The sequence below is a fragment of the Neolamprologus multifasciatus genome, chromosome 3 (genome assembly GCF_963576455.1).
Source record: "Neolamprologus multifasciatus chromosome 3, fNeoMul1.2, whole genome shotgun sequence".
Taxonomy (NCBI): domain Eukaryota; kingdom Metazoa; phylum Chordata; class Actinopteri; order Cichliformes; family Cichlidae; genus Neolamprologus; species Neolamprologus multifasciatus.
This window is the reverse complement of record NC_140441.1, coordinates 13,681,652-13,709,554: the sequence shown is the minus strand read 5'-3', so window position 1 is coordinate 13,709,554 and position 27,903 is coordinate 13,681,652. Positions and strand designations below refer to the sequence as shown.

Sequence of the window (27,903 nt, the reverse complement as noted above, 5' to 3'; positions counted from 1 at the left end):
TGTACTGGTAGCATTAGTTGTGTAAACAATCAAGCAGGTAAACCCACTCATCCTGTTGAGCCACGAAGGAGAAAAACAAAAGGCCTTCTTACTCTCTTCAGGCAAACATGACTACATAAAAGCACAAAGAATCAGCCTCATTACTTGTTTAGAGAGTAAAGGGCAGTTCTCATCTTTCTGTAATGCAAAATCAGGTCATTAATCAAGAGGGATTTATTTCAATCTCAAACACCATTTTCTCTACCACCTTTCATCTACTACACTAATTATAATCACAACCCTTGTCGTGTACTTTATACCGCCAATGTGTCGATGTTGTTGGGGATGAGATCTTGAAATGTCCTTTAAATGATGTGCACAGGGTAGAAGTGCCACAAGGAAAACATAAACAGAGCATAATAGGGGTGGACAAAGGGGTAGCTGTGGCTCAGGTACTGCCCACATACTCTATCCAAGCGCCCTTGGGCATAGCAGGGAAACTCGCGTCTCCTTTTATAGCCGATCCAACATTTGCATGTGAACGGGCAAATGACAAACTGTGTGAGCTAATTACAGACTACACAGTGGGCTTATTACATATTAACACCTCCACACCCAAAATGATAGATGGGATCCATAGAGAGAGACATATAGCGTCAAAAGTAGGGCTGGGTATCGTCACTGATTTCTAGAATCGATTTGATCCACGATTTGAAATATAATTCAGATCAGTACATTTACATATTTTTGTATCTATAAAAAGGAAACTGACACTCGCAAGTCTTTATCAGAGGTGTGAGCATCACAGCGGATGCCTTTGTGTCAAAGCAGCTGAAGATAAAACACAGAAAAACATGAAGGTGATTTTCCTGGCCTGGATTTTATAAAAAAAAATATTCTGCAGTAGATCAAAAACGAAAGAAAACCATTAATCAACATATGAACATTACTTCTGAAGTTACTGCGGTTTTATTAGAGATAAGTGTTTTGCATTTTGCATAATTTTAAAGTTTAAAGTTTCAATTTGTTCAGAAGCCTGTTGAACGGCAGAAATTAGGTTCTTTTCGGAAGTAAAAGAAAAAAAAAAACCATTGGCCGACAGCGCTGTAAACAACGGTAGACGTAACAAGGAAGCGAATAATGAAGAAAAAAGATCTTTAGACGGGAAACTGTTCTTGAAGTACAGAGAGAGCGAGCGAGCTGTGCATGACGTGTGATTTTATCCTGGTGGAAGCAAAACAGCAAAAGTCAGAGTGAATTCATGACGATGTTTATGTGAAGCGCAGTTTGCATCGTCTTTTGCTGTTGGTTCGGTCAGTATTGTTCGGAGAGAGATAAAACTAACAGCTTCAGAATCAGCGCAAAAAAGGGCGTAAACACAAAGCGTGGACACGCCGAAACATCAGAATCAGCGAGCTGTCGGCTTTCAGCCCCGACTGCGTCCATGCCGTCAGGTGAGAAAGCCACATCTCACCGATTTTGATCCGTCGGCGGGTGCGAGCTGTGTGTTTATGTCTTTGTGCAGAATCCGTGTGCCTGCTCTCATTTACTGTTTCAGCTGTTTGGTGGTTGTTTAAATTTTGTGGAGGTTTAACCTGAGATTCTGGCGTTTCGGGCAAAATAAATTTATATTAAAAAATCGATTCAGGATTTTAATGAATCAATTTCACGTTATACAAGCCAGAATCTATTTTAATCGATAAATCGATCATCAAAACCCACCCCTAGTCAAAAGCTCCACAAATATCTGACCCAATGCACAACCAATAACTGCTCACTGCCAATGTATTAAGTTTGCTTTCCCATCACTACTTTCTACTGGAAAGGGGATCTTCAATTAAGATGTTTGAGAAGTTTATATGAAGAAAATAATGGATGATGGTTAAATAAGAAGTGTAAAAGACCAGGATCTAATACAGCTATGTGTCTAAAATCTCTCACACTCAAACAAGTCCGACCCTACAGGCTATGGTCAGGCAATCTCTGCAGTTGTCCTGTTGTGTCTAGCACCTGGAGGGACACCTTTGGGTCCTGTGGGCACAATAGTGCCCCCCCGAGCTGGCCTTCTTCTGGCAATACCACTGACAGCTGAACAGATTGGAAACTGGGAAGTCCTAAGGATGATTTAACACCCTGGGTTTTTGTTGTTTTTTGTTGTGTTGCAAAGCCATTTCTGATTAGTCGTTGGGGTGCGTGTTGGGTCTCAATGTTGGGTCTCAATGTTCTGAAGGGCTAGACCACTGCTACATCGAAGTAGCGTCACCAACGAACACGCAACAGTGCACATCAGGTGGAGTCAACGCTGTGCAGTGCATGGAAGCAAAAGTATAACAATGGAGCTACCAGTTCAGCAGATCACAAACATGTTGATTTTATACTGCACCTTGGAGGCACATAGGTCATTAATGATGAATAGGTTTTGATATTTCGTCTAAATATGACTCACTTTCTAACAACAGCCTTCAAAAAAAAGAAAAAGAAAGTGCAAACTACATCTCACGACTTCCACATAGTCTGCCAACAAATATTCTCTTTTTGGCACAGTTATGTTCTATTAATCAGAACTTTGAAATCCACCATATAAAATTGCTTTGTTTTATAGAAAATTGCATTTTAACCTTATTTTCCAGAAAACAAAAGGCTACAAACAAAAAGAATCATCAACTGGTTCTTTTCAATTTCCACTTTGATTTTAATGTCAAGCAGGATTTGCTGTTTTTTGAACTAGTTGTTTATTATAGTTCATGTTTCTTCCTTACAAACTGAGTTTTTGGAATGACCGTCTAAAAGAAACTAGTCTGGCACCTGATCGTAACTGTCCCAAACAAAATCTAACTATATATAATCACCTGGTGTAATTGGTATTCTTTGAAATTGCACGACTCCAAATGCTTTCCTGCTCAAAGCTGTACATCGCTGCTCTCAGAGTAACACACCTCTGATGAAAATTAGCATGTTAGCAGGCCAATACGAGCGCTTTCCATTCATTCATCTTTCAAACTCTCACTTTGGATTGTCTCAGCACCAGTTTAATTTCACCCAGTGGGAGCTGCATACAGAGTGTAATTGGAATATAAATGCTACATAAATAACCTTTATTATCGTGACCATAATTTCAAGACTGGGCAGATTTACACAAATTACAATCCTGATGTGAGCGAAGCAATGTGATTGGTTGGTACACCGATGTTCAGTTTCGACAAACAGACCAGCCCAAGTTCCCCAGATAACATCTCAGTGATTATTCCTATAATCAAAGCTTTGCCATTATTTGAAATCTACCGCATTTGAGAAACGGAAAAAGCAAAACGCAAATGTTAGAATAAAATTTAAAGGCCACAAGTAATCAAATGTCCAAACAAACCAGAGAAAAGCAAATCTTGTTTTGTAGTGTTGAGCTTTTTATTTAAATCAGACTAGGATGAATTCACCAAGAGAAATTAAGGACCTAAATTGCTTCTCTCCTGTATTTAAACAAACATGCTTGTTTAGTTCTTAATTGTTAAACCAGCTTAATGCCTTCAGGATTGCTTTGATTTCCATTTGGCGATCATAAATGTTAAGACATTCAAACGGGCAGAGGAAAAGACTGAGATTGATTGCAGAGACAAAGATGGCCCTAAGCTAAATTGCAGCAATTAGACTCTGGCAACTAAATAAGACTTGAACAGAGCCTCGCTGTTGTGGAAACGCAGTTAGAGTGAAAAATAAAACCAGGCTAGAACATGGGTCTGTAATCAAACTGTCCATTTGAGTAAAATAACACCTGCTTAAAATGTCTTATTAATCCCAAAACTTGTAGAGTTGCATTAGCCCCCTCAAGACTCATCTCACAAGTAAACAGATCAGGTGCATAATATGCAGACTCACATGCAAATTCATGCATCAAATACTGACTGAAAAAAATAAAAATACAAAATTCAGAAAGTAGTGATTTCTCCTCAAAGAAAAAAAGACCTATTTATGAAAACACCTTGCAAATTCTACCAAAAACAGATTAGGAGCATTCACAAGCACAGAAAACTTACAATGTTAAACACATGCAAACATGGACACTGGAGCTCATGAAGTGCAAATATAAAACATGTACACGATGAGAGCTCTACAGTTTAGTACACTAGCTGACTTGGGAGTGTTTGCTGGAAATGACAGTTTATTCACATTTATGTGTACATACTAGCTATATGTCTTGATCTCTGGTGATGGCACAACTGCTGGGCTACTTTGTGTACACACATTCCCAGAACGCCAGTTTTCAGCCTTATTCACCTTTGCCTCAACCTCCTGCATGAAGCCAGTTATTTGATCCAAGACTTCATAGATGAATTCTCATGGACAGAGATGAGAAAACACACTGCAGCCTTCAAACAGACATGTAAACACACACCTCCATCAACTTCAAGTGCACACAGATTCCCACATGTACTGTACCAGTGTGCGTGACTCCATATTGCACTGGTGTTTTTTCCCCCCTGCGCTCACACACTGAGTCAGTGAAGTAGCAGCCAATGTAACAGATTGAGCAGTCACCGTTTTATAAGGTCTGGCAGCCAAGTCAATGAACTGTACTAGCACAAGGAGAGGTCACCAGCATGCACATGAAAGCATGCGCACAACATACGCACAGATTTCTTTAAGCATCTGTAAAAAGCATAAGGAGCATTTACACATTTAGCTCCCTGCTGCAAGTGTTTGATTCTGCTTAAATGATCCCAGCACTGATGAATGGACACTGGTGCATAGCTTTGAATAAAAAGTGACAAAGATGGATAGCAGGTATTGTAGGAGGTAGACGGAGTCAGCGTGTGAAACAAAATGCATTAAGAACGATTCGTGGTGCTGAGTGTCAATGGATGAAGGAGGGAGGGGAGTTGAAGTTAAAACTGATGGATGATCAAACGAGGACAAAGACAGACGGGGGAAGTGTTCAGAGACGGTGGAAACAGGACAGAGTGAAAGTATATTAGAGGAAGTATTCAGAGGTAAAATAGCAGAAAACTTAAATGATGGAGGCCCGTCTCCCTGGTTACCCTCTCTACACGTACTTTACCTTGAAATCATTTACAACTTGGTAACAAGAGGTCAAAATTAAAACTAAGCAGGAACTTGTCATCTTTGGCAGACGCACAGTACCCACTGAAACCCAAAACACCTTGATCATATCCAAGGGGGGCAAAAAATAAAAATGAAACCAATATCTTGAAAGAAGCAGTACGACTTTTAGCAGTTACACACCAAACCATGACGACCAAGACAAAAACTGTGGTATTTTGTAAATACAATAAACACGAATTCAGTGTAATTGTGTAACTTTATTAGCAGCGTCCTCCTGAAATGTGCCAACAACATTGAGTGTAACAGCCTCCCCTCTGCCCCTTATTCCTCTCTGGTCGCTGTGGTAACGCGTAAATATTTCTTTCAAAATAAGACTACAACATGGGAAAAGACCCAGGAAAACCGAGTTAAGGATAAAAACCCCAAAAACCATCAATTTTACACCCGAGCTTCAACTCTCGCGGCCCGACACCAAGCGACTCACGGACCAGTACCATCCATGGCCCGGGATTGGGAATCGCTCGTCTATACAATACAATGACTAATTGCTAAAGCCACCTTATTTTAATAAAACCACTTGACAGTAAAATATGGCAAATATTTCCATGGAATATATTATAGGACACAGTCTGCTGGTGATCTATAAGCCCAAGAACAAACTCTAGAAAATAAACAGTGGTCACAATCATTAGCATCGCTTTATCTTTATCAGTGTTTTTCTAGTTGAATCTCACTTTTTCCATGTCTTACAATAATGATTGTGACAAAAACTCAACATATCTTCCTCCAATGATGACAGCTAGCTTTTCATTGCAGTTCTTGTGTAATTTGGCATACCCAATCCTCTCCTCGTTTCTCTTAAAGGCTTCTTGGCAGTCATCCTATTAAGAGCACTTCCGATCACCAGCTTCCTGACAGACAGAAAGCAACAAGTGAGGCTGGGGGAAATCACTTCTGAAACTCGGTCCCTCAGTATTGGTGCCCCTCAAGTATGTGTCCTCTCACCACTACTGTTCTCCCTCTACACTAACGACTGCACCTCCAAGAACTCGGCTGTTAAACTCCTAAAGTTTGCAGATGACACCACCGTCATCGACCTCATTCAGGATGGTGATGAGTCTGCATACCGGCAGGAAGTTGAGCGGCTGGTACTCTGGTGCAGTCAGCACAATCTGGAGCTGAACACTCTTAAAACTGTAGAGATGACAGTGGACTTCAGGAGACATCCCTCAACTCTGCTCCCCCTCACCATATCAGACAGCCCTGTGTCGACTGTGAAGACCTTCAAGTTTCTGGGTACCACCATCTCCCAGGACCTGAAGTGGGAGACCAACATCAACTCCATCCTCAAAAAGACCCAGCAGAGGATGCACTTCCTGAGACAACTTTGAAGTACAGTCTTCCACAGGAGCTGCTGATCCAGTTCTACACTGCAGTCATTGAGTCTGTCCTGTGCTCGTCCATCACAGTCTGGTATGGAGCAGCCACTAAACAGGACAGGTGCAGACTGCAGCGGACTGTACGGGCAGCAGAAAGGATCATCGGCGCCCCCCTGCCCTCCATCCAGGACCTGTACCTCTCAAGAACCAGGAAACGGGCAGGGAAAATCATCACAGACCCCTCACACCCTGGACACAGACTTTTTGATCTGCTGCCCTCTGGCAGACGGTACAGAAGCCCGCAGACCAGGACCACCCGACATAGGAACAGTTTCTTTCTCCTCGCCATCTCCCTTCTTAACAGTTGACCTGTCACACTGCCAGACTGCAACTGCACCTTATGTGTGTGTGTGTGTTTTACATTGCTGTGCTTGAGAGCCTCCATCTACCAGAACCAAATTCCCTGTATGTGTCTGCACATATACTTGGCCAATAAACACGATTCTGATTCTGATGAAGCTTATCAACAGTAGATGATAAACGATATTACCCGGCAGTTTGACTTTTTCCTGTTTCTTAAGGACATGACTTCCAGAAACTGCTCATCTGTTGTAAAGACTTGTTTTTAAGTCGTGACACATTTGTCCTCCACTTGAATAGTCTTTTTTATTAAATGCCAATACACACAGACACACGTACGTTCTTAAGTTTAAGATTAAACTTAATGGGAACAACACTTAATGAACTGTTTTTGTGACAAAATGCATGTAACAAAGTACCTAAAGATATGATTTAAAATTTGTTATGTGTAGAGACGGCACTGGTTTGCCCAGAGTTAAATGCCTTTTCATGTCTGAATGATTCACAGGTCAGTGTTAAGTGGCTTTAAAAAAGGAAAGAAAAAAAACTTCCTCTATAAATGGTCAGATGCAAGGACTGGACTGAAAATGAGAGAAGCAGCAGCCAAAGTTCAAGAAAAAACAATTTTTAAAAAAGACCTTCAGAAAGCCAGAAATATTACAAGAAAGTCTGTCTCCTTAGAAACAGAAAGAGGAGGGCTGGATTAAGACTTTTGCACAACAGAGTTTTTAATGATCATCTTCTATAACCCCAAAAAGTCAGCTTTCAGATCAGCTGTTAGGTTTGGTTGGTACAGTACTTTTTCACAGTCATGCGTCTTCTGATGGCCCTGCACACCGACTCATCTTTTACCTTCTGCCTCTAAGCTTTATTTAGAGGTGATGTCACTGATCTCGTTTTTGAAACCAATTTATCTTTGAGCAATTTTCTAGTCCACACAGGGTGGCTGAGTTTAGCGCTCACTCTGTTGTGTAGAATAAACAAACCCGATCGAAGGACTTCATCGGCCGACTAAACGGTCGCGATCAGTTGTGTTTTTCTTTATATCTGTACTCTGAAAACTGCCACCACCTCTGCATGCTACTAGACAGTTATCACCCGATTCACTCCTGAATGGACGATACCAACAGTTAAACATGAACTGGGAGGCAGTACAAATGATTCAACTATGACGACGTCAAGACTCGTCCAGGTACTTTGTGTCTGCTTCTGTGTGCATTTCGCTAGGTTTTCACATCTAAAGTACTTGGTTAGGTTTATTTTTATATTTGCTTATGACAACAGCATAAATGGTCTGTCACTTATTAGAAAGGCTCACTAGGCTCCCAGTATCCCAACAGCAGCAGAAGAAGGAAAAAAAAAAAGGGGGGGGGGGGGGGCTATCGTCAGTGTGTATGGGACTGTTAATATCCAAATTCCTAATTAAAACAAAGATTTGTGTCAAAATACTATTGTAGCTGTTGAACAAAATAGGCACTTGCAAAGACACCGTTTCTAGCACCAAAGCCTGCAAATCTACTGCACACTGCCAATTTTCAGGAAGTTTTTTTTTTGTTGACATATCCAGGAAATATTGGGTTCAGCTGGTCTCATCAAAAAAAGGAAAAAAATAAAAAATAAAATGAATACGTCTCTTCAGAAATGTCTATTATGTGTGGTGACCCCACTTTATTTTGAAGCCTACTGCTGTTTGATTTCTGAAAAGACATGCACACACGCACACACAACGCGCAGGCACATACACACAAAAATCCTGGCTGGTGCAAGGCATAACAATACTGTTCATCTTTGAACTAAAAATCAGGAACCTGGCTTAGAATTAGTAATGGAGAGAAGGGATAGAGAAAGAGAGCTTTCAAGATTTATTTCTTAGATTTTAAATTACATTAAGCCCTCAAACCCAGCCTGAAAAAAGTAAAAAAAAAAAAATCCTAAATTCTACCACAACATATACACACAAACACTCCACTGTCACCAGGTCTGCAGACTCACTCAGACTACTCAGACTAAAAAACAAGAAATGATTGTCTCAAGGTTGTCACTGCCAGATTGCTGTCACAACATGCAAATCCTCAGAGGAACAGCAATATTGATAATTCACTGCACACAAATCCTTCCAATCCCCTGCTATCTCCCAATGGTCCATATCCACCAGACTGACATCGACACATGCTGGGTCATGAAATGTCCAGGGACAGTCATAGTAATGTGCTACAAAGCTAAGCTGCATGTGTGATGTGCAGCGCATTGCAAAGCTAGCAAAACAAATCAATCACACAATCGATGGTACTGATTCTTTAAATGGGTAAGTCTGGTGACATTGTTCTGTAACAGTACAGTATTGCTCGTTAATTTACTGACAAGTTGTGGGATTAATTCAGGGGCTGCAGTTTAGTTCAAAGGGTTGCGAATGGGAGCCATATGACCATATGCTGTAAAGCTAACGCAGAGTATGTTTCCCCAGTCTGAGCTTTCCTTTTTTCCACTGTTCCATCAAATAAAGGATAAAAAAAACAAAGTAGTGGGATTAAATGCTTTGAACACAATCCACGGTACCGGTGTTATAAACCGGGCTTCGTATGTATGGAAACAAACATCAGTCCCAAGAGAAAACCTAGTGTAGCAGTTGGTATCGCCATCTGAATTAAGAAATTCTAAATAATAAAAATAAAACGAAGCCAAATCTGTTTAGTTTATTTTGAAAGTATGTCACAAAATTATTTACAGGATGTAGAACATTTAGCTACTAATCAAGAAAGTCTAAAAATGACTTGAAAGAGGTAAGACGCCCATTTAACACTTTTTTTACTAGCGTTACGTTTAGTCGACGTCCTGAGCAGAACTGAATTTTCCTGAATAGAAAAGATTGATTCCTTTGGTGTACTTAACATTGTGCAGTGAAACTGAAGCAGAGCTTATGTTTCAGCAGAGTAGCATACAAATACACTCACTTTCATTGTTCATTCTGCAGATTAAAATCATAAAATACAGCAGTGTTAATAAAATAAAAGTAAATATCAAACTATAAATACACAGTTTTGCTAAAAGATGCAAAAGAAAAGATTTGAGAAAATGTACTGTAGTTCAGTTATTCAGAAGTCAACTCTGATGTAGAACGCCCAACATAATGAGCATAATCTACTGCGTTTAAATATTTGGTAGGTCTGGAAATTTCAAACTTGCAAAGCTACGGAGCAGCACTGAAGTGTTCTCTTCTCAGAAATATATGCCAAGCGTCCAGCACCTGCTAAAGGGCAAAAGGTGTAAAACACTGGTTGGTTTCCTAAATGACACTGATCTTAAATTTCAGTAAACCCCAGGTGAAAACCCAACCCTCATTTTGAAAGCAGTGAAACAGTCGATGTCATGAAAGATCATACAGGCTACGCTTTCAGCATTTTGTATAATATGAGGGAATCAAAATGAAAATAAGCTGACACGCAAACCTTCAATGCACAGTTGATTCACAGAGCAAATATGACATAAATCCTACAATACATCACACTCTACACCTCATCTAAACATCGCTATGCCGTTCGCTTTAACTGCAGCTCTCATTTTTCCCTCTTCTCTTGTGGGGATTGGAGTTAATCTGGTGCCAAGACTTTTTGTAATCTGATCCAATTCCCTTTCAGACTTGCAACACACACAATTCACAGCTGATACAACCACAGAAAAACACCAACATGCACACGCGCTCAAATAGATCAGCTACATTTCAGTGGTGCCACCTCTCTAATCCCTTTGCTGCAGACAGCTACCAAAGCGGTGCAGCTCACCCTCCCAAAACAATGCACAGCCTAAAAGCACACACGGGCACCAACACATAGTAACACACACACAAAAACCAACATAATGAACACATCCCTGTATGCACACACATTTATATTCATCCCAGCTGTAATGACCAGAAGCCCTCCATCCATTTACAAATCATGAATTCATCCCTTCATTCCAGCTGCTCGTTATTTCTTTCTCTCTCAGTGATGCCCGTCCATACTCTCACTTCTACTCTTCGCTTGTGTAATTAAGATTCAGGTCATTCTCGCATCTTCTCAATAGCCATTTTCAACCACTTGCAGCTTCATTTTTATGCCAAGGCATTTGCAAGACATAAAGCGAACAACTTGTTTGGTCTTCAACAGAAAACCAAACAGACTTCAGGAAGAGTATCGTGGGTATAAACACTGTCACATTTATGTAAAGCAGGGATGAAAGAGTAAAACTCATAGCAATTGCTCTGTTTAGAGGGTTTGCTGGGGATTTCTCTGTTACTGAAGTAGCAGTTATTTTGGAGTTGTTTGCTACTGTGGTCTTATGTGACAAACTCCTCTCCTGTGATCATGTTCAGTAGATCCAATTGTTTTGCCACAATCAGTCAACACCCGCATCCTAACATTTACTAATTAGCAGTAATCACCAAACTGCTGGGTTTTTAAAGGTGTTTAGACATGAAATGCCTCAAAGATTTCATTAACTGCCATTAAATGTTGCACAAATGGCAGACTCAGAGATAATACATTAAACAAATAATGGAAACATCTGTTGGAAACATCTGTTGAAAACATGGATGTATTCTGATTTTTTTTATACTCTTCAGGCCATCAGAAGATTGCTGGCAAACAGACCATGTATAATTAAAAACAGAAATATTAGGGATGGATGGAGAAAAAAAAAAAAAAAAAGAGGCAGTTAAGACAGGTACATAAAACTCTTTTCTCTTAAGTGTAAACTCTTATGCATTGGCAGCCCCCCCCACTGTCCACTGCCCTCTGATCACTGCCTTTGCTTTTCTCCCTTCATCTTTTTCCTTTACTTGGCAACAAGTCAAAAAACGTTACTTGCCCCACCATCATCTCCCCCTATGTGGCCCACTTTCATCTCTTTCCTTTCCCTTTATGCTTATCAAGCTTTCAGAAATTAAGTCTTCACGATCCCAAAAATGAAACAAAACTTTACTTTATAAGAAAGACGAAAAAAGGAGCAAGTGTCAGTGATTATGGGAGGAGACAGATGGCATAAGAACCATGAACAGGGCACGGAGACAAAGTATCGAAGCGATGAGGGAAGGTAGATGTTGAATGGAGCAGATGGCTGGACAATGAACAGACAGTAAGAGAAAAATGATGCAGCTAAAGACAGATTTTGCTTATAACGTCTTTGTCTAAACACCTGTAGATCTGCTGGAAGAGACCCTGGCAGGGTGTTAATGAGAGGCTTGGGAATGAATAAACGATTGAAATGTGTGGTGCAAGCCTGATGAAAGGAAAGGCCGTGGGGATGAGCAAAGCAAAAAGGCTGGAAGTTCGAGTACATACATGCTACTACTGTGCAGAGCTGACAGTTTAAACAAACACTGCTTATGGACATAGACTAGGTAAGAGTCTATAACTTAGCCATCTACAGCAGTAGCAGATTAAAGCACTGCTCCAATGAAGCCTCAAGCATGAAGGACGTACCGACATACCGTATTTTACCTATTTTTTATTCTTATGCCCAATTTGTAATAGTCTGCAGCTCCCCCAAGAGTAGAATGGAAAAATAAAAAGAAAGGATGCTGTATGACACACAGCTGGATGATGTGCAATAGGTAAAATATTGACAATATACGAAATCCTATGATGATATGAAACAAATCAGAGCTGAAGTGTATATGACGACAACTGAATTTAGATGCACTTATTAAAAGATGTGGAAAGATTGTTCAACCTGCATTATTTCTGTGCTTTCAAGTAGCTATTGCATAAACAAAAGTCATTCTGTAGCTGCAGAAAAACTTTCAGATTTCACAGTCATGACACGTCAATGATGTTGACGAAAAATATATAAAAATTGATCCTTTGATATTCCCTCACGTTACTGAGAGATCGTGTGAACAGAGCAGAAGCTGCAAGACCATCAGCCAACAGTGTAATAGGAGGTGTACAGAGACTGGAAGCAATGGACTCATAAAAAGTGCAGACAGAAAGGGATATAAAGAGGGAGAGAAATACACACAGATTTTAAATCAGTATAGCTACAGACAATACCTAACAGGAATTTACAGTCCACATGTGGTGGAAAAACAGCATTGTGGGCTCATAAAACCTGATGTTTACTATCAATTAATTTAAAAAAGAAAAAAAGGCCAACTATAACCATAACTTCACTTGTACTGCAGAGACACAAACAGAAATACAGACACTTCCTAAAATAACACTGCATGGTTCAGAGAAAGATTCTACAGGCTGATTCGCTGACAGCAAGGCAACACAAACTGTCACATTTTATGACACCAAAGAATAAACCGCAATACAGAAAGAGAGAGAGGCTATTTTATACATCTTAGACCATGTGCATGTGCTAGGGGATCATTTTTTCCCGTAGAAATCTAATGGCATCAACTTTGGCCCTTAGAAAATGTTAGGCAGCCAACTTTTATACATCTTATTGAAAACATACAACATAACTAAAAATCGGATTAACCTACAGCTTGGAATTAACAGTAAGGTGCCATATAATACCCAAAGACCCATTTATAGATATTAAAATATTTATTTTAAACAACAAAGAACCTTAATCTCAAGACATCTACCAGCTCCCTCTCCATTCAATTTTTCTTCCTTGCATTCTCCCCCATCTCTCTGAAGCCTGCAATATATATGAGGCCATAACATTTTATACAGGTCTTTCTGATCCTCTGCCCTATTTCTAAAGGCCTCCTCTCAATCTGTCTCCTCCCCCTGCCTCAATCTACTCCTCTTTCCACTGCTTATTCTGCCAGTTTTTAGACGAGTGCTGCTCTCATGCTCATATCAATGTACACAGCCAGTGTTTCTCAAAAAGACATCACCATAGCTGGTCCACAGTCTAAGCTCTGATGCAAGTAATTTGACGAAAAACGCAATGCTCACTTATGATGAACAACATCTGCTGGCACTTTCTTAGAAAAACGAATGCACAAAATCCAATCAGAAAAGACACCAAGCAATCAAGTGTACACGAGCACATAGTTAAAAAAAAGAAGAAAAAAAAGTGCTTTTCAGACTTACTTCAAAAATCCGACAACAAAAGCTCACCTTCAAAGATGGATTACAACTTTCTGAAAAGCCAAACGTAAATGCATGAAGATAAAACTTAGAATGAATGCCATTTCTACTCTACGAAAGGTTAGGACTCCAATTCCCAGACATGAAATGGCATCACTGCTCAGTTGCATTCTGCACTTCTTTACTTCAACAGACGCCCACAGCTTAGGTCAGTGGTTCCCAAACTTTTTTGCTAGGCCCCCCTTTGTTTTACAAGAAAAATGTTCGCGCGCGCACACGCACGCACAAACATCCTCCAACCACACCCATATTTTGCTCCATTGCGGTTTATTTCACACCTCAAACATTTTGTAAACAATTAAGCAAATACAAGTAATCTGCAATAAATTACAGGTAGTAAGAAAATAAACGACTAACTCTTTTACGCTACGTCCACCTACACAGGTATTTTTGAAAACGCAGCTGTTTCGTCCAAACGTAAACGGCGTTTCCAATCAACGAAAACGGAGATTTTTTAAAACTCCTTTTTGAGTTTACGTGTGGACGAGGAATCCAGAGTTCGTCACGCAATGTGCTTTTTTTCACGTCACGCTGTGAGCCACGTTATTGTTTACATGAAATGAATGGCAGACAGTCAGATTAACAGTATTTTGCCTCCATCTTCAGTTTTTACACGCTTACATACACACGCAGTTACTGTCCCACTATTTAGAAAGGCAGAGGCCTCACGGTGTAATTATTTTACATGTAGTTGTTTTTTTCCTGTGTAATAATATTCAACATTGCTATCAATACATTTTTCAAAAAAAATGCCTCTCTGTGCAAAATGGGTTTAAAAACAAACAGCTGTGGGATGCTGTTTGTCCGTGATTTAGACAGGGGGAACAAATCGTGGCAGGATCAGCCTGATATTATTAGTAAAGTTATCAGCTGTAACTTTACTGTATAAAGAGTCAACATCTCCAAAATGTCAGGAGTAGTTAGTCATTACAAGAAGTGTTTGTGAACTAAAAATCAAGAATGTGGGATGTTGTTTGTCCGTGATTTGGAGAGCCCAGCGCTGCTCCTGATGAAGGGAAAACCAATTCTGCTGAGGAGACCTACATTGGTACTTGTGCAGGTGAAACCAAAGGGCAGATATGCTTCACCATATTTTCTAGTCTTTGGCTTAGAATGAAGTTGGTTTGGAAACATGTTCAGCGATGCTTCATCTCCTGCTTTGCGTTTGTGTAGGCGTCCCGTGCTAGCAGTGTCCAAGCGTTTTGTTTTGGGGTTTTTTTTTCCCTTTTCATTCCGCGCCCCTCCTGCAATGGCTCTGCGCCCTCCCTAGGGGGCGGGCCCCACACTTTGGGAAGGTCTGGCTTAGGTGAATATGAGAACGCACCAGCACCAAACCTCCCATCAAATTTATTTATATTCTTCTAAGCTTAAAAAAAAAGTTTAAAAAAAAAGCTGAACAGAAAAACTCTCTCTCAGAAACAGCACTGATATCTGGTATAAATCTGGGATACCCTCCTCTCTCTCACGTGGGGAAGTGCATATTTCAAAGCAGGACTGGTTTCAAAGTATGGTCCAGCAAGGGCGTGAGGAAGATAGGAGACCTTTATTCGACATGCAGCTTTCTTCCATTTGGCGCCCTGTACCAAACGTGACATTTCTAAAAGGCAGTGCTTTAAAGCTCTTATACCAGGAAACCTAAAAGAGGTCACGTTTCTATTTTTCACAGCCTTGATGTCTTATGATGACGAGACCACCATAGGTCAGCTAGACGTGTGAAAGAATAGACACTGCATTTACGATACAAGACGCTAATTAAAACATATCACCCTGGAAAAGCTGAGCCGTTAGTCCTGCACACAGTGCCTTTTTCTTAACATTTGTGTCCGTTTGTGAGGGGACTGTTTACTACTGACTGAATCCTTGTAGTCAGTAGAAGGACAAACTTATGGAGAAAAATGCTACATTACACTGCAGATACGGACTTATACAATCAGCAGTTTTTGATCTCGACTTCCATTACTTGGTTTGCATTTAATCTTTAGCGTTTTATTATTAATGTTTAATATATGATGAAGGTCTAAGAGCAATCTAATAAAAATGTTCCAAATACAAACATTTAACCCTTCAATAAGTTATTATTTTCCATAGTATACGTGTAACCGTTTTACATCACCGGTCAGTCACACTGCAAGAATCTCTGATATACGGGCAGCAAGTCGAGCAGCATGCACAGAGAAAGAGCCGAGGACCTGTCAAAGCTCAATAGCGCGCAGCTTTGGTTTGTTATTAATTACAGCTGCAATAGGATCAAATGTTTGCAGTGAAAAGCAGATCGCTTTAAACCTCAGGGTAGGAATATCCTCCATTTGAACCTGGAATTAAATTTAAAAGTGGGGAAGTAGAAAGTACCGACATCAAGTCACACAATCAGAAGGTAAAAAAATACTTTGACAGTAATTCTTTCCAATCATGCTTGCTAAATGTTGATTTTGCTGGGATGAAGAAATCCCCTCAGACCTTGAAAAGATTAAGTGTTACATAGCAAAAAAGAGCATGTGAGAGTGTGTGCTGAATTCAAATGGTGGTACACACTGCGGACAAAGATGTTCAGTCTTATTCTCAAAGTCTCCCGCTACCCCTTCAACTGAACGCACAACATTTTCCTCAAATCCCACTTCTCATATTTTGCACTCTGCTAAAGTTGAAGACTTTGCATTTTTCTTCACTGCTCCCCATTCGTTTCACCTCACCAAACCTCCCCTCTTTCTTGAGTCAGCCTCTCCCCACATCTTAAATGTTGTGCATCATTTCTCATTTTTGTTATGTCAGCTAGCGCCTCCTCCCTCTCTTCCACTTTGCTTTTATTTCTCAGTCACTCCCCTTTGTCTCTCACTCTGCCCTCAATCACCCTTCGCTCTGTCAGCAGTTAATGGAAGCATAATGAGCTTATTGTCTATAAAATGATGAGAAGTGGGAATGAATGCAGCTGTCTAATGATCAAAGGGTACAGAACAGAACGACGCCGGACCAAAGGAGGGCACAAACACACATGGCTATACACTAATACAAGCAGAGTGAACACACTGCTGCAAACAGATTAATGTTTACTAATGTAGACTGGCGTGCGGCCTGAATCAGACAGAAACAATCCATTCTCAGTAGAAATGCATGTTTAGCAACTTAGCAACCTAAAACTCAGGCTAAAATACAATTGTTCCCCCACTCCTTCCTCCCCTCCACTCCCTCAGTCTCACACAGAAATGAGTTTTCAACTCCCTAAAAATGCAGTTCTGTGCACACTCCTGAGTGCAGCTGCATTTGTGTGCGAGCCTAAGATTTGGCTGTAGTCTGGATGACAACACCCACACTACAGCATCTGACACAGCTGAAGGGAGATTAACCGGAAAGAAACAGGAAACAAAAAAGGAAACTGCAGCGGCAAGAAAAATAGGAGCGAAGGGGGTTTGTTATCGTTTGCTGCCAGCTCTACGTGTGCGTCGTGTCAGTCTGATACATTTTATGCATCACAATTAGTGTCAGCAAAATGTAGGATGTGCACTGATCTGATACAGAATTATGAGCACTTGACTAATAGTGTGTTGTTCACTCTTTTGATGCCAAAACAGTCCTGACCCACTGAGGCATGCAGTGGTATCAGGCACCAAGATGTTAGCAACAGATACAGGACTTAAAGTAAGTTGCGACGTGGGGCCTCCATGCATGGGACTTATTTGTCCAAAACATCCCTTAAATGCAGGATTGGATTTAGATTTGGGGAATTTGGAGCCCAAGTCAATACTTGTTGTTGTGCTCCTCAAACTATTCCTGGCTCATTTTTGCTTTGTGGCAGGTGTCACAGTACCATCCACTCAAGGATTTGGCCACTGGGATGTGGGTAAAAAGGCCTCCGAGTGTACTAAATTGCCCTCAATATAATGACTTGGGCAGGTGTGAGATGCAAGTGTTTTGAGTAAGCGGGCACTTAAGCATCTTTGAGTGTTTTGCTTTCCTTTTTTGTTTATTTGGAAATTATCGTTTTTATGTCAATGAAATACTGACTTGTCCACAGCACGGGGTGAGAAACTGCAACTCAAGACCAGACTGCGAGAGCTAGCCCAAATCCCCCAAGTAAAGACTGAGCGAGTGGAGGCACGGTCATTTGCCTAGTGAGCCCAGAGCTGTCCAGGTAATACCACACATATCTTGCACCTCGTGTGTGTGGCACAGTTCTCCAATTTAGCCTAGAGTGATGCAAAATTAATGTTTTACACACATAGACAAAGTGGTTCAGTGACCATGACACGGGGCACATTATCCTCCTGAAAGAGGCCACAGAGATCAGGGAATACCGTTTCCATGAGAGCAGGTACATGGTGTGCAGCAATGCTTAGGTAGGTGTTACGTGTCAAAGTAACATCCACATGGATGGCAGGACCCAAAGTTTCCCAGCAGAACATTGCCCAAAGCATCGCACTGCCTCCACCCACTTGCCTTCTTCCCATATTGTCAGTTGTGTAGTTAGGAGTGATCAGTGTATGGTCACAGTATCAATGTCACCATCTACAAACTTTACAGCATATAGATAAAGGATATAAAGCAAATAACGGCTTCCCACTGGAGCCATTCTAAGTGCTGAATCTTCACCTAACACTGCAAGAGAGTTAAAGTATTAATGATTCTGCTGCTTGGTCACCATTACTGCTGCAGCCAACAGAGCCAAATTTGTAGAATAGTCTCATGATTAACGATGTCTAATGAGGATGAGTGATAGATGACCTAATTCTATGAAGAGCAGAGGAATCGCTAAAATCACCCACATTTGGCCTCCCTCAGTTCTACTGGGACTTCCTTCCTCTTAAAAGGGATTTTTCCTTCCCACTTGAAGCTGCTGTTGGGCTTCTACCGCTCCTCAGTAGAGAGCGTACCCCTCCTACTTTTTGGGTATTTGGTGTTGTCGTGGAAAATTTAACAATAACCTGCAACACACCCAGTGAGCTTGATGTGAAGTGGGTTTAATAAACACATTGCAATGTGGAGAGAGCATCCCAGTGAAACACCAGGACCATCTCTGAATTGTGGCCACCGCCCTTACATCTTATATACAGACACACTCAAACTCACATGTTGGCCCCTCTCACGGGGGGAGGGGGGGAGCTATACCTCCTCCCTCACAGAGAGAATTATGACCTTGTTTTCTGATTGGCCATCACCTAAAGATTTACATCCCTGATAAGCAGGAGTCCCAATATCTGTTTAACGTCTCCCATTACAACGGCCTCACTGTGTTAACTTTCCACATGCGTGTAAACTAGTGACAGGAGTGCTCTTACTATAGTAAAGTGAGAGTGATATTACTATAACTAATGTGATATGATTAAATATGTGATTAATATATGAGAAAAGAAATCTGCCACCACAGTGTACAGTGGTTACAACTGAGAACAGGAAGGCTGCACAGAGGGTAATTAAGACCAACCAAAAAAAAGTTAAATTTAAAAAAAATAAAAATCAGTGGCTGCCCTCTGCCACTCCTGGAGACCATCGTTAGATCCTCTTGTCTCAGGAGAACAAGGGCCATCACAGGTGACCCCTTGCACCCTCACCCACCACCTGTTTGACAAGCTGCTCTCTAGTTAATCAGGTCCCAAACCTCGAGACTCAAACAGCTTCTTTACCAGGGCCATTCAGACTATTCCCCCCACACCTGCCCACTCACCTCACCAATCTGAGCCACGGTCTGAGTAACCCTCACCACTCAGGCCCTCACACACTGACTCAGGCAAAGTCTTTTTTTTCCTCCTTTGCACCACTTTCAAGCACTTTGCAACAGCTTTCTAATGTGTGCCTGTCTTTGTGTACATCCTTGACTGTACACATTTCTCCTGTTTGTTATTTATTCCTACCGTCTACCATTTATATTATATTCTTGCACAGCTGGTGTGAAGCAACCTCACAGTACATATACACAATGACAATAAAAGGCCATTCTATTCTAGTACTAGCTCATACAGGGTCATGTGTTTGTTGGGGTTTCGGGGGATGATTGTAAGGTCTTTACAATATAAAGGGCCTTGAGGCACTTGTTATTGTGATTCAGCTTTGTATAAATAAAGTTGTAGAACTACCTGGCATTGATTTCAATTCAAACTTTCATTATACACCCATCTAAACTGGCATTCACAGACACCACGATTACTAATGACTGGTCTAAACCAACTCCCCTCTCATCCTTCGTCTCAATAACAGCCAGTGCTGGCAGTAATCTGCCCTATAAGTGAACCCTATAACTTAACATGCGTAAACTAAATCTCTGCAGTTACACATGCCAACAGTGCAGCCCAGCTGTGTCTTTCCGTTGTGGGGATTTTATCTACAGTACACATCACCACAAAAGGATTCAGAAGAACCTCTGCATCAACGAACAGTTGAAAGCATACCGAGTGGTCCAGATCTTCATGCTGTCAAACATTTTCTAGTGGAATTTCCTCCGTGCTTTGACAAACATTTCAGAAAACTGAATAGTTTTCAAGAAAACAAAATGAGAAACTGGAGCTTTCTCTGAACCCGGGGGACCCGGGAGAAGTGGACAAACTGACCTAAGGTCTGACAAATCAAATCTTTTTTGGAAGTCATGGACACCAGAGTCTAAAGAAAGAAGCCAAACACTTGAGACTGTTAAAAGAAGATGTGATGCAACACTTGTTAAACCGGCACCTCTGCTGGCAACAATATAAATATAATATATATATTTTTCCACAAAGCACAATTTTGACATTTCCTATATTGTCTCTGCACTAGTTTAATTTAAATAAGCAGTTTAATTGACTAGAAAATCCTCTGGCTCGTTATCTGCTGGGATAGACTCGAGGGTGTTAGTAAATGGATGCAAAACTGTTTAAACAGCAGAGAAAGCTGTTAAAAAAATTATAAGGTTAAGAAAGCAAGAAAACCCAGAATGTAAATAAGAAAAAGTCAGACCCCAGGGGGAGAAATGACATGGTATAGTGGGGATGAAAAAAAATTATAACTCAAGTAAAGGATTTTAAAAAAGACTTAAAGACAGGAAGGTGACGCAAGGTCACTCAAGACTTAAATACATAATCCAACGCGCATAACCAGGAAACACTGAACTGCTGATGCTGCTAGTATGAACGAGCATGTGTCTAATCTCATTTTATTACGAGTTCTTGCTTACTAACAGAAGTTAAAAGGAATAAGGGGGAAGCAGAGCAATAACCATGTATATTTCATTATATAGTCCACAGTCTATTATAAGGGTTACAATTTCCACATCCATTCTTCAGCCAGTTTGCACCAAAGGCCCTGTGCCTTTCTTAAGGAGAGAGCAGGGGTGAAATGATAGTCGTCTCTTCATTCAAATAACTGAAACTTCTACTCATCTTTCAAATTAAATTTTCCCCAAAGGTAAATTAGTTTTCCTCCACCTCTGAGAGAGATTTTAACTTTTACTGCATATGGCACCACATGACTGTGTGCATTGTTCACATTTCTTCCTCAAGTCCTCATAAGAGCTGACGGGAGTTAAAGCTGGTGGTTTTGCACTGCAGTAGACATTTTAGACACTGTGCATTAAATTATTTCTTTGCATCCTAGTAATGTAAACTCATCAGGGCTGCCAAATGAGACCCAACAGGAAACACCAAAATGTGACTGATGATTTCATTAGAAGCTCAAGTGTAATTTACGAGCTTCTGCCCAAAAATGAGGGACTAATGTGTTTCTGGAGGAAGGTGTCCCTCATTAGTTCTAATAGAAAATAGTCAAACTTTCCCGACTACACAGTTTAATGTCAAACAGTACATCACACACAAAATCTAATGTTGCAATATGTTTTGGCTGCGTGTTTAAATAACATCCCAAAACAAATGTTATTTTTAACCATATAATGCCTAAAACCTGCACTGGTATACTCATTAAAATCAACCATGAATGAAATGAAATGTTTATTTTTAACCTTTTTTTTTTTTTTAAATCATCAGTTGCACACACAGGTTTTTCAAAATAAAAGGCTCATTTTTGCTTATGATATAAAAACTGTAAAATAAAAATGTGATATCAGGTATCACAGCTGGTTAATTTAACACTCTTAAATCCTACCACTTATTCCTGCGTCTCTCAGGATCTTACAAAGCTTCAAACGATGTGATTATTAATTTAGTCGTCGACAATATTGATAGTCATGACTAGTTGTCTAATCGTGGCAGCCCAGTTACGTTAAACCATTTTAACAACCCTACGTGGAAAAACTCTCGATACGTGGAGCATATTTGATTTTTTTCGTCTGAGTTTTGGTTCCAAGGGTTTACGTGTACATATGATGACATCTGAAACTTCTCTTCTAATGTCATGTTCAATATGAGTATCAACCAGCGCTTCTACATGACAAGGAAATGCACTTATGTTTAAAGTTATTCAAAGTGATAAAGTAATGTGATATTTTCACTCCTCATATCAAGGGTAGGCAACTCCAGGCCTCGAGGGCCGGTGTCCTGCAGGTTTTAGATGTGTCCTTGATCCAACACAGCTGATTTAAATGGCTAAATTACCTCAGCATGTCTTGAAGCTCTCCAGAGGCCTGGTAATGAACTCATTTGATTCAGGTGTGTTGACCCAGCATGATATCTAAAACCTGCAGGACCTGGAGTTGCCTACCCCTGTCATATAGCAACCCATCTATGTCTATATGTTATTGTTTGTATTTGCAACAAATGGTTTTAAATAGCTCTATGTGGCATTATTATCACTTTGACCTTCACCACAATCTATTGACCTTGAAGAGGTCAAAGGTTAAATGTGACATTTTAAATCTTTATACAATACTTTCAGTATTGTATAAAGATCAGTTTCTAAATTATAAACTGTCAAATTTTCCACAAATAAAATCATTAAGTTGACCTTGAAGACCTAGTTGGAGTTGAGCCAAATTTTAATGGATTGTTAAACGTGACCCCGCTACACCCCTACAAAGTTTTATGAGAAATCATCCAAAACTTCTCAAACTATCATGTTTCCAGACAAAATGGTGACACGCACACTCTGCCAAAAATAAAACCACATTATGTTTTTGGTAGCAATAAAATAACATTTAAAAAATAAAATGTGGGTCTCTTTCTCTATAGAAAAAGATCAGCGGTTCTCAAACTTTTACAAGGAGTACCACCCTTATGACCGACATTAAAGTGCAGTAGTATAGGCCTATTTAACACCAGAGTTTATACAAGACAATTGTATTTTTTATATGAATGTTATTTAACTTAACTGTCATAAACAGGATGTGTAAAGTGATAATAACTGTACTGCATTAAAACATTAACAGGTGGGACATCCAATCTTTATGTGATGACCTGATGAAACCTGCTTCCGGGTCAAACTACTTCGTATTTAATAAGGCTTGCAGTACCACCAGAGAGAGCCCACACTTTGAGAAAGACTGCTAATGTTTGTTTGTTTTTTAAACAAGAAAAAAAAAAAAAACACAAGTAACTGAAACACTAAAAATTTAGAACCTCTCGTCACAAAAGAGGATCCTGGCCTATGATACAAGCACAAATCCAAACTCAGAATTCCCCTTTCCAGGCTTTAGGCGTCAGAGCCAACCACAGAGCAAACACACTGCTGCAACACCTGTAATCATGTCTTTGTTCGGCATCTGATGCATTTTGTTGTTGTTTGGATGGTCCAAGGTGAGAGGTTTGACAACTGAAGGCAAAATTAAAGAGCTGCTGCATTTAGCAGTTTCAGAATAGTTATTCTGCTTCTGTACCCCCCCCCCCACACACACACACACACGGCCATTTATTGTTGGCCTCGTTTAAACCACCGTTACTGAACATTATGACTAATTGTCTCCCCTCACCCACCATTTCCTAGTGCGCCCTCCATGACATTCATCCAACTTTCCCTTGGCTGTAATTTCAGAAAGCAGTTGGCAAGAGTCCCCAACATCCCCCCCCCCCCCCCCCCCCAAGCTGGCAGAAACAATCAATAAGACCTCTCTTCCTCTAGTCTCAGTCCCAACACCTCACTTAAGCCCCTCCACCTCCCCGCCCCAAAGTCTTCTTCCCTCCCAAATTTTTCTATCCTCCCAGACTGTCTCAGATCGCCAACTCTGTCTGTGGGACTCTACTTCCAAAAAGCTTTTTATGCTCGTCTTAACACAAAAACACTTCCATTCATAATCGGCAACAAAAACAACCCTGCCCGTCTCACACAGAGCTTAAATGTACAAATTCATGCAGTCCACACAGACACGCACTGTCTGCTGCACGTACATGCCAGCCACGGCTGCTCAAAATAGCACCCATCCAATCACAAGTGCCAATGTCACCCTGACATGGAAGACTCCTGCACCACTTTATGCATCCTACATTTCACAGACTGCAGCAGGATCCATCTGTGCTTTCTGCACACTGTGCACACAAGCTATTGACCAAACTGAAAGAGAGAAGGAAAAAAAGAAAGAACGAACGGATGAGGTAAAAGATGAAAGAAGCAATTATTTACCGCTTATTGGTGCTTACAATAAACGTGAGATTAGCTTGTCGTTACAGCCACCTTCTTAGACATCCAATTATCTTTCTTTTGTTTCATCAATGCTGTTGTGTTGCTGCAGAGCACTTCCTTCAGACTTAATCAACGAGCGGGTGCTACTTTAACATTTTATTGGAGGGAGTCTCTGAAATGTAGTTTTCCTATCATTAAACAAAAAAACGATGAGTAGCGTTTCTAAATACTGCATTTATAGCATCTTTCATCAGAGACTGAATAACTGGGAAATGAGAGAAATGAGCAGAACAAGTTTATTTACTTATAATTGTTAATTTGATTACTTGAGACAATAGGGGATAAATATAAAAGTATTCTTTTTATTGCACTTGTTTGGTTGCTGATAGTTTGATTTGGTTTACACACAAAACATTGTGTTGGCCTGGGTATACTATTTTAAGAAGTTAACAGCATTAATGCGTGTACTGCTAAAGAACTGATTCTCAGGCAGATCAAGGCCCAAACGTGGGCAATATCACCAGGTTAAAACAAGCCAGGGGGAGGTTTTGCTTCAAAATTTGATTATTATCAATTAAAATATTTTAATTGCAGATAACTTCACGTCTCTAAAAACTATTCCCATGTCTCAAGCTGAAAATGAAACGTCACACTTTAAATAAAACAGATGAACCAGAACCTCAGTGACACTGTAGCTCATCCAGATCATAATCTAGCAGAACTCGCAGGTTATCGGGTGGAAAAACTTTGGTTAGAGAGTGGAAGAGCACCAAAACAAAGGAAAAAACACAGTGGGGTTTTCTAGTTGAATATTTCAGAATGCTTTCAGGCTTTTGAGGACAAAAAGGTTTTGAAGCCACAAATGGGTGTAAACACACAGAAGCATGCTGACAGACTGTTGGTGGGTCTGCGGGTAGTGAAAATGTTTACAATCCACTGACCAGCTCCAGAGACAAAGTGTCAGTCTGAATTCGCGAGCCCCCTCCCGTACGTGTCGACGGGGAACATGAATCGTCTCAGCTAGAGCGCATCGTCTCTTCGCTCACCGTCGCCATGGTGATTGACAGCAGAACTAATTCTGCATTTAACACCCTGGATTGACAGACGTGTGTACACACAAACAGCTTTACAGAAGGACAGGCAGGGGGAGAGGGCCTGAAAAACCACAGGAGATGGCAGAGACGCACTCGAAACATCGGTCACTAAAAAGACCGCCTTAAATCCTTGGAAAAACACAGCAGGTGCTGCCATTTAAGAATGGCGGCATACTAGTATCACTGAGAGTCCAAAAATCCAAGACAAAGACCAAAGAGGGAGAAATGGGAATCCTTTCTTCTCCTTAAATGAACTGGCATCCAACAGACAAACACCTGCTCTTATTTTTAGGACATCAGTTCTTTTCTTTAGTTCAGACTGATAGGAAACAAAAATCATGGACTAGAATGATATCCAACTACAAACTAGTGGTTCTGGTTGTTTATTACATCCACAGATGCAAAGGAAAAAAGCTTCATTGTGCAGTTTTCCCTTCATCCTGTTTGTGTCAGCACAAGGATAAATTAAACTGGTTTAAAATTATTTCAGTATCTCTTGTAAATCACTTCTTTACACCATTGAACACTTTAACTTCAAACTCGATAGTCGTTTAACAGCTGTGTCACAATAGCTCAACAAGTTACAAGCAACACAATAAATCTCAATCGTGCACATTGTATCTGACTTTTGCTGCCCACCTAACACTAAACTGTACAGTCAAAGATATGCATCTACAATTCTTTTACTACATACTTGTTTTTAGGATGAAATCTAAATCTTAAAGTTTCTTTTAATAAAATCCAAATAAATATGTATGAAGTCACTAATTAGGAACAATGAGCCTAAAAAGACCGTAGACTGAAGGAGATATCATGCATCCATTGTGAGCTAGAAAATGTTTTTTGCTCAAAACAATTATCCAAATCACAAATGACAACTGAATATCTACACAGCAAAACAAATATCCAAATGGGTAACGTTCAGCTACAGCACTACCACTAACAAGCATTTTCTGTGTATATAAACTAAGACTTTGTGCCACAGTCACCCTGGTTTATCCTGCTCTGTGTTCCTTTATTAGAAATAATGGTTTGCACACTGCAGAGCTCCAGATTCTTCAATCATTGCATCCAGTGACATTTCAAGCACACCTGCTCTTCAGTATCTCTGTTCTCCGTGTTTATTACAGTGAACATGTATTCTGTATACATCTGTTACGTAGGTTTTTATCCTACACTACAGAGCGCCTCGACATGACAGTTCTGATTTGGAGCTATATAAAGTAAACCGAGTTAGATATCTTCAGTAATATCTTTGTAACTATCATGTTTTCAACTTCAGTAACAGGAGAACACCGTTTATTGTACCATATCACAACAAAGTGAAATGACCTAAAAACAGTCTCATAAGCGAAATAATTTTTCCCTGAAAGCAAACAAATCCACAATTAACCAATTTAAATAATATTTGACAAACACCAGTGCGCCCAGCGGTTATGTGAAACTGTGCTACACAAATGTGTAAGCCACTTGCATATTTATCTGACCACCGATATAAAGAATGCTCTTGGCGAGTAAAGGAGACAAAAAGCACTGAGGAAAGAAGAAGGAGGGGAAAAAAGTGTTTTGATGTCTTTATCTCCACATTTCATAATACATACCGTAGAAGCCATTAGTCATGGGTGATATAGCTTCAAAATATCAATAACTCAAAGAAATTTGTGATAATGATGATATAGAAAAGAAATGGTGCTTACAGACAGCAGCATTTATTAGTGCGAAAAAAATAAGGGGTATTTTTCCTCCTCTCCCAATGAGCTACTCCCATTCCTGATAGGCTACCAGCGAAGTCCAAGTGTCATATTGAGACATCAGTGATATAGATGGGCTGTGCATTTATGTTCTCTAGCTCACAAAACAAAATCATAAAGCCCAAATGTCTGACAGCGAGCGTAGCACGTCAGCCTCCGATGACAAAGGAAGCCACTCCAGCAGCATGAAAGGGGTTTCAGCACACAGGTTAGGTTACATCAAATGTTAGCACAAAAGTAGCCCCTGCAGTGTTTTTCCAAGAAACGTCTTGATGCATTCTCAATCATCCAGGAAAGTAAGTCTCCAAAAGTAGATTCTGTTCATCTGGACATAGCGTTTTCTGGGAGAAATGTTTCGTCACTCATCCAAGTGACTTCTTCAGTCTCAGCTGACTGGTAAATGGTAAATGGCCTGTATTTATATAGCGCTTTACTAGTCCCTAAGGACCCCAAAGCGCTTTACATATCCAGTCATCCACCCATTCACACACTGGTGATGGTAAGCTACAATGTAGCCACAGCCACCCTGGGGCGCACTGACAGAGGCGAGGCTGCCGGACACTGGCGCCACCGGGCCCTCTGACCACCACCAGTAGGCAACAGGTGAAGTGTCTTGCCCAAGGACACAACGACCGAGACTGTCCAAGCCGGGGCTCGAACCGGCAACCTTCCGATTACAAGACGAACTCCCAACTCTTGAGCCACGATCGCCTGCTTAGGTTTCCCCAATCTT

The 27,903-nt window shown here is 40.5% G+C and overlaps 1 protein-coding gene and 1 long non-coding RNA gene across 3 annotated transcripts in view; both read right to left on the bottom strand.

Moving 5' to 3' along the window:
* LOC146521716 (pyruvate carboxylase, mitochondrial-like) overlaps positions 1-27,903 on the bottom strand; it is a 316,433-nt gene that overhangs the window by 246,969 nt on the left and 41,561 nt on the right. The gene's annotated exons all lie outside the window — the stretch shown is intronic.
* Positions 402-27,903, bottom strand: LOC146521717 (uncharacterized). The gene is made up of 2 exons (XR_014872081.1): positions 19,767-27,903; positions 402-19,631 (listed from the first exon to the last, which is right to left on the bottom strand). It is a non-coding gene; the product is annotated as an uncharacterized LOC146521717 (long non-coding RNA).